The sequence below is a fragment of the Oryctolagus cuniculus genome, chromosome 5 (genome assembly GCF_964237555.1).
Source record: "Oryctolagus cuniculus chromosome 5, mOryCun1.1, whole genome shotgun sequence".
Classification (NCBI taxonomy): domain Eukaryota; kingdom Metazoa; phylum Chordata; class Mammalia; order Lagomorpha; family Leporidae; genus Oryctolagus; species Oryctolagus cuniculus.
In genome coordinates this window covers 53,777,137-53,785,519 of record NC_091436.1, presented here as the reverse complement: position 1 = coordinate 53,785,519, position 8,383 = coordinate 53,777,137, and the positions used below count along the sequence as shown (strand labels likewise).

The window sequence follows — 8,383 nt, the reverse complement described above, 5'->3', positions numbered from 1 at the left end:
TTAACTAAGAAAATACAGGTGAAATTGTATATAATTCTCAAATGAAAGAAAAAGTGCAGCATGAAAGTGGTGGAAGAAACTTACAAAGTTTAATAAATTGAGGCTTGCATTAAGGTATAGTGAATGGTCAGCACTTATGATGCCAGCATCCATATTGAATAACAGCATAAGTCCCAGTTACTCTGCTTCCAGTCTAAGTCCTTGCTATTGTGCCTGGGAAAGCAGTGCATGATAATCAAAACAAATGGGCCCTTGTCACCCATATAGCAAAATAGGCTGAAATTCCCAGTTCCTGGCTTTAATCTGAGCCATTTCCAGCTGTTACAGCCACTTGGGGACTGAAACACAGGGAGGAATATCTCTCTACCAGTATAATTTATAATGGTCTTCAAATGGAATAAGCCAAATTTATTTTCATGCATATTAATGTAAATATGTAAATTATGATAGTTAATATGTTGAAACACTAAATAGCACAGTAAAGAAAAGTAAAAATAAAACAGAAAAAATATTGAAAGTCCTTGAGTTTCCACCTTAGGAAAATAAAAACAAATAAGTGATTAACTACAAAGCAAAAAGAAGTGAAGAAATAATAGAACTTAGAGCACAAAATTGAACTGGAACTTGGATATTAATAGTCAAAATCAGTGAAACAAAAAGCTGGTTCTTTGAAAGAATGTATAAAAATGGTAAACAAGTATAAGGGCTTAGAAGAAAAAAGAAAGACACAAATTAATAACACAGAAACATAAAAGAGATTGCCATTGTAAATTTCATGGATACTAAATGAATAATAAAGGACCATGAATAGCTCTATGTCGAAAACTGTGATAAGAAGATGAAATGGGACAATACCTAGAAAGACATGATTTATCCAATCTCACACAAAGGGACATAGCTCATCTGGCTAGATGCAGAGCAATTAAAGATATACATCAATAAAAAACATTTTTCTGATGGGTGCTGGGTTCTAGTCCTGGCTGCTCCTCTTCCAGTCCAGCTCTCTGCTGTGTCTCAGGAGGGCACTGGAGGATGCCCAAGAGCTTGGGCCCCTGTACCCAGACGGGAGAACAAGAAGCACCTGGCTCCTGGCTTCGGATCGGTGCGGTGCCATCCATAGCGGCCATTTGGGGAATGAACCAGCAGAAGGAAGACCTTTCTCTCTGTCTCTTTCTCTCACTGTCTATAACTCTAACTGTCAAATTAAAAAAAAAAAATTTTTTTCTGATAGAGGTTCACTAGCATATTCTGTCAAATATTAGAAAAACGAGCAATACAAATTCTTTATAACAAAAGAAGCAGAAGGACTTCAAAACACATGCTATGAATCCAAATCAATGGTAGTACTAAAAAACTAGTAAATTACAAGAAATGCTACAAAATGTGAACATAGATGCACAAATTCTCAGCAAAATATTATCACATTTAATCCAATAATTCACAAAAGGAATTATGTAGTCCAAGTAGACAGGACTGCTCGACATTTGAAAACCAATTAATGAAATCCATCATGTCAACAAACTAAGAATACTGATCACATAGTTCTATCAATGAACGCACACAACACATTTGAGAAAAACTACTCAGATAAAAAACTTCAGCAAAGTAGGATAGAAGGGAAACTCAGGGTTGATCCAAGATGACTGAATAGGGTATAGCCACACTAACTTCCACTTCTCTGGGTTCCTAAATTTGTATGTATGAAATGCATGAAGTTTGCATTTCTTAAAAGTAAAAAAAAAAAAAAAAAAAAAAGGAAGGATGATGTCTCTAAGGGTCTGACTGACAAAAATTTCAGTAAAAAAGTGTAAAAAAGAAACAAAGACTCCATGGGACAAGAGGACACAAGACATTGACACCACTGCAGCCAGTCAAAGGGTGCAGCCAGCTGCTGGCTGTGAGCCACCATCTCATTACATCAAAGTAGGAAGAAATTACTATGTATCCCACCACTGGCAGTTTTAGCTGGGAAGGGAGTCCACAGTCAACCAATGACTTCAGCCTGGGGAGCTGAAGCAACTACCAGGCTATGAGAAGGGAAGCTGAATTGGTCCCTCCCCTCCCCTACCCCCACAGAGTGCCACACTCAGAGATGTGAAGTTACACAGCTCGCCAATATTCTGCTCCTACCAGAATCAGAGTCAAAGGCAGGGCAATGTGTAGAGCAAAGGACAGATCTCCTACATATGGCTACTGTGTGAGCTTTTGGGCATTAGCTCCCTATGTGAACCAGGGAGATTCATCTTAGCTTCTGGGGGCTAACACCAGAAGAAACCCATAAAAATTCCGCTCCTACCTTGGGGGATCTGGGTAATGACCCCACAACATTCTGCAACAAAAGGACTGTTAACGCCTTGCTTAGACAAACTTTCTGCTGTGACCTTATCAGCCAGTTGAAGTTGCTTTGACCTCACCAAGCCTGGCCCAGTTCTGGTCATTGCAGGCTTTTGGAGAGTGAAACATTAAAATCTATGCATTTCCTGATAACTTGTCCCTCACCTTCTTGCTATGATCCCACATTCTACCCATGAAAATAATGCTTCCTTTGTAACTTTATCAGTGTCTGTTTTGTCTCTCATAATTGAGTTTTGTCCTCCTTCCTTCTTATTTCTACCATCACACTATTACCCTTCCCACTCCATAAAAACACAGTTTCAAGTGTCATGTTATTTACTCATAGCATCTATGATCTATCATTATTCACATTATCAATCAACTTCCAGGATAGTCTCTCATTCCTTCAAGATTTAGTTCTTTGACCACTGAAAAATAAAGTCAGCATATTCTACACTATTACTTTCACTAAGCACTCCTGAAAATCCTGAATAAAATATTTAATGCAAATATCTGAAAATTTTAGAAAGTGGAAGAAAGAAGAGAAACTTGACAGAGATCACAGGACTTCAGGGACAATCCAGTGTTGAGTTTTCTCTCTCTCTTTCTATTATCCAAAAGACAGAGTAACAAATGCTGGTGAGGATATGAAGAAAAGGAACAGTTATACGTTGTAGTTTGAAAAGTAAATTAGTGCAACCATTGTGGAAAACAGTATGGAGATTTAAAAAAAAACTGTAAAGTTACTGGCCATATTGCCATATGGTTTAGCAATCCCATGACTGGGTATATACCAAAAACATGTACACATGTTGTCAAAAAGATATTTGTACCACCATGTTCATAACAGCACTGCTCATAATCACCAAAATATGGAATCAACCAAGGGTCCATCATCAGATGAATGAAGAAAATGAGGTATATAAACATATAATGGAATATTACTCCACAGTAAAGAATGAAATGCAATGTTTTGCAGCAAAATAGGTGCAACTGGAGGACATCGTGTTGAATGAAATAAGTCAGACACAGATAAACAAAAACCTTTTCTCCCTTATAAAAATGGGAGCTAAAATTCAAATAGGAAAAAGTCAAAAAGCATAAAAGGCCAGTGTTCATCAATATTGCTTCAAATATAGTTTTGCCAAATTTTATTTTATATCTGTTTTATATCTTTTATTGAATAAAGAAATTATGGTATATATGCACTATGGAGTACTGCTCAGTTGTAAGGAAAGAAAAGTGAAATCTTGCCTTTTGCAATAAGATGGTCGCAACTAGAAACCATTATACTTAGTGAAATAAGCTAATCCCAAAAGAATAGCTATCATGTTTTCCTTGATCCAAGGTAACTAATAGAGTACGTGAAATGTAATGTATTGGAGTGAAATAGACATTTTGAGAATCGATGATTGCTTATAGCCCTTGTCTTCCACTGAGGAGCAGTGATTTGTTTTACTTTGTTTCTCTTCATACTATTTTTTGAATTATTTTACTTAGAGTAGGGTAAACTGTATGATCATTAAGTTTACTGAAAATAGATTATTGTAAAAATTAAGAGTGGGAATCTGAGAGGGAGGGGAAAGAAGAGTTGGAGCATAGGTGGGGGAGAGAGAAGAGGAAACTGCTACTATGTTTCTAAATCTGTATATATGAATATATGAAACTTGTATAACTGAAATAAGATGAAAAAAAGAATGCTATACTACTATGGGATAATGATCTGTGATTATTGTAAAATGTATTGTATATGGGTGAAGTAGTCATCTCTTCATTTGATTATTGTTTACAATCCTTGCCTATATCCCCACTGAACTAGAGTCTTTTATTTTGTTGATTATTTAGTGGAATATTAACCCCTTGACCATAATGTAAATATAACATATGCTGTCTCAAAAACAGGAAGGAAGGAAGGAAGGAAGGAAGGAAGGAAGGAAGGAAGGAAGGAAGGAAGGAAGGAAGGGAGGAAGGGAGGAAAGGAGGGAGGTGGAGGAAGGGGAGGGAGGGAGGGAGAGAGAGGAAGAGAAGGAAGAGGTAGAGAATGAGGGAGAGAGAAAAGAAAATAAAGGAAAGGAAAAAAAGAAAAGAAAGGAAGAGAGGGAGGAAGAAAGAAGAGAAAGGGATGGAAGAAGGGAATATCACTATATTGTTAGAATTGTATCTATGAACTACACTGAAACTCTTTGTATTAATATCGCATTGGCATGAAAAAAATAATGTATCATATGGTACCAAAAAGAGAGCAAGCGCTGGAGATAGTGCCTCATTCCTTCCCCTCTGGGAGGTGCAGAGAATAGAGTAGAGCTTTGTCAGTTAATCCTATGGTGTAATAAGTGAACAATGACAAAGATGGGGCACGTTACCTCCTCCCAATAACAAAATGGGGTTAAAAAGAGTGAAGAGGAGACTAAAAGTCAAGGTGGGCAGGTGCTGCGGCTCACTTGGCTAGTCCTCCGCCTGCGGCGCCGGCACCCAGGCTTCTAGTCCGGGTTGGGGCACCGGATTTTGTCCTGGTTCTGCTCTTCCAGTCCAGCTCTCTGCTGTGGCCTGGGAGTGCAGTGGAGGATGGCCCAAGTGCTTGGGCCCTGCACCCTCATGAGAAACCAGAAGGAAGTACCTGGCTCTTGGCTTCAGATCAGCGTAGTGCGTGGGCCGCAGCGCGCCAACCGCAGCAGCCTTTTGGGGAGTGAACCAACAGAAGGAAGACCTTTCTCTCTGTCTTCCTCTCTCACTAACGCTGCCTGTCAGAAAAATAAATAAATAAATAAAAAGTCAAGGTGGCAGGTTTTAAGTCTGTGTGTAAATTCCTAGCAATATCTCAAATGGCCCAATGATTAAAACAAATAAGAATCAATACAACAAAGTTGTGAGCACTGAACTATTGTGCAAATACTTCTCTCATTTCAACTTACCTCTGGGTAGCAAGCAGAGAGGCAGATCAAAATTTTATTGCACAGGTTTTGAAAAGCAAATTGACTTTTAAATTACAGCTCACAAATTTGAGTCTGAGCTTGTTTTATGAAGCTAAGAAAGTTGACTGCCTACTGAAATAGAAAATTTGTATAGGAACCAGAGTCTCAAAATATCTAAGTTGCATTCAAAATTATTTGTCATGCCATGATTCAAAAATCCTCAAACTGAATGAAAAAAAAAAAAAAAACAGATACGGACACCAATTTGGCACAGATGTTAAAATTATTTTAAATAAATTCTAAAATAGAAAATATCAGCAAAACAAAAGAAGATACAAAGAAAACAAATGGATCATTTAGAAGTGAAACGTAAGGGGCCGGCACTGTGGAGAAGTGGGTTAATGCCCTGGCCTGAAGCGCCAGCATCCCATATGGGCGCAGGTTCAAGACCTGGCTGCTCCTCTTTCAATCCAGCTCTCTGCTATGGCCTGGGAAAGCAGTAGAAGATGGCCCTAGTCCTTGGGCCCCTGCACCCACATGGGAGACCCAGAAGAAGCTCTTGGCTCCTGGCTTCAGATCAGTGCAGCACTGGATTTAGGATTAATTTGCAGCCAACTGAGGAGTGAACCATTGGATGGAAGACTTCTCTCTTTATTTCTGCCTTTCCTCTCTCTGTAACTGACTTTCAAATAAATAAATAAAATCTTTAAAAAAAATAGAAGTGAAAAATAAAATAACTGAAATAAAGAACTCCCTGGATGGGCTCATGCATAATGTAAAGGACAGAGGAATAAACAGTGATTTGAAGATAGATCAATAGAAGTTATCCAATTTAGTGGTGAAGAAAATGACTAGAACTTCAGGTGTCACAGGGCATAACAAAGATCTAACATTTGTGACACTGGAGTTGCAGAAAAAGAGTATGTGTGTGAGACAAAAATTTCTTGAAGAAATAATGGATGAAAAGTTCCTCAATTTGTTGAAATATATATATATAATATATATATTTAAAAAGTTGTGAGAACTCCAAAGAGAGTAAGTTCAAATTCAGAAATTTACCCTGATATAACAGCATACAAAGTATATTCTCTGATAGTAAAGGAATTATATATAAATTCACTACTGAAAAATAAAATCTCTAACTTCCACTTTGACTATGACCTTGTCTAAATAAGATCGAAGTCAGCAAATTCAAGAGGCTTCCATAGCCTTGGAAACTCATGACTAGAGCCTAGAGAGATTACTGGCTCCATAAACAAGAGTGCCAAATTGTTAAGTCAACAACAGGAGTCACTGTGTACATACTTCTCATGTGGGATCTCTGTCCTTAATGTGCTGTCCAATGTGAATTAATGCTATAACTAGTACTCAAACAGTATTTTACACTTTATGTTCTGTGTGGGTGCAAACTGATGAAATCTTTACTTAATATATGCTAAATTGATCTTTTGTATATAAAGATAATTGAAAATGAATCTTGAAGTGAATGGAATGGGAGAGGGAGCGGGAGATGGGAGGGGTGCGGGTGGGAGGGAAGTTATGGGGGGAAAAAGCCATTGTAATCCATAAACTATATGGATTATATTTACTAAATAAAAGTTTAAAAAAAATAAAATCTCTAAACACTTGGAAATTAAAATACACATATAAATAATTGATGGATCAAAGAGAATGCTTCAAGGATGATTTTCAAATATATACTGAACTGAGTGAAAAAGGAATAAAACATATCAGATATGTGGATATCAACTAGAAAGAGTGTTTACATGTAAAATACCAGATGCTTGCATTAGGTAAGAAAAGAGGGATGGGTGTTAGGTGCAGCAGTTAAGAAGTCCCTTCAGATGCCTACATCCTATATCTGAGTGCTTGAGTTCAAGTCCCTGCTCTGTTTCAGATTCAACACTCCCACTAAGGCAAACTCTGGAGGCAGCAGGTGATGGATCAAAACTTACACGTAAATTTTTTTCTCCCTAATCTTAAGCTTTTGTTTGCTTTTAGAATTCCAAAAATCATAAATCCTAAGACCCGACTTTAAGGAGCCCTGAACTAGCACAAATTATGAGAAATATTTTGTGAGTATGCACACATCTGTATTTGGGGAAGGATAAAGATCCTGGGCTTTTACCTAATTATTGAAGGGTTCTGTGGTCCCCACCACCACCACCACCAAACTAGGGTTAAGGTAGTATTTTGTTCTTCCATGTAATTAGAATTCATAATCTACATCTTGCTAAATCAATGGAAAGTGTCAAATTCCAAGTATTTGTTGTTTTACTTAAAAGGGAAGAGAAATATGTAACAAATTAATCCTAAAGATTTTAAATTATGGTTTATATTTATAGTAAAAGACAAATATGAGGAAATCCTCCATTTTCCTCATGTTGGAGATTGCATACCAGAAATTAAGATTCAAAATCATTGCAAAGTCATTGCAAAATTGTGAATTCACACATGTAAAGTAATACTTTATATCAACATAATTTTAGAGTTAATTTGGATTTAAATTATTAGAAAACAAGTAACCTGTTAACTATCTATTTATATAAGGTAACTCTGCATTGTCTTCCTGAAGATAATATTCTGAATACTCATAGAGCAGGGTCCATATAAAGGGAGAAGTGCAAAAACTCAGGACTTAGTTTTTCTTTTGGACTTGTTTGGTTGATGCAAATGAGACATCTTCAGGGCACTCTAAGTCTGAAATTTGGGCTCTCTAGGCTGGCACCCTGGGATCCCATTGTCGCCGGCATGAACAAGATTTCCAAGCTCCGGCCCCTGCCCTTTCTCTTTCTCTCCCCCTCCCCCCTCTCTGCCCTCCCCACCTCCACACACAGCGTAAATACATCCTCAGTTCACTAATGCACTACTGCTTCCTCACTGTACAACTTGTATCAAGCCAATAGACCCTTAAAATTCTCCACATAGAACCACCGGTCCTCCCACTTTGTGCTCAAGGCTCTAACTCGCAGTTCTCAGATTACCAACCCAGTTTGGTGGAGTTCAGAAATGATTGGCTGAGCCAGCAAGAGGAGCAGGGGAGCCATCAAATCACAAATCTAGGATTTGCATCACCGTCTCCTCCCTAGTAGCATCCTGGCAACGTGAGTGTATTGTTTTTCACCGAAGGGCCCTGC

At 37.9% G+C, this 8,383-nt stretch overlaps 1 long non-coding RNA gene across 1 annotated transcript in view; it reads right to left on the bottom strand.

Moving 5' to 3' along the window:
• LOC127493159 (uncharacterized) overlaps nucleotides 1-8,356 on the bottom strand; it is a 34,389-nt gene extending 26,033 nt beyond the window's left edge. Inside the window, exon 1 of the long non-coding RNA XR_007923203.2 lies at nucleotides 8,235-8,356. This is a non-coding gene — a long non-coding RNA (uncharacterized lncRNA). The remainder of the gene's footprint in view (nucleotides 1-8,234) is intronic.
• Nucleotides 8,357-8,383: the final 27 nt, after the last annotated feature.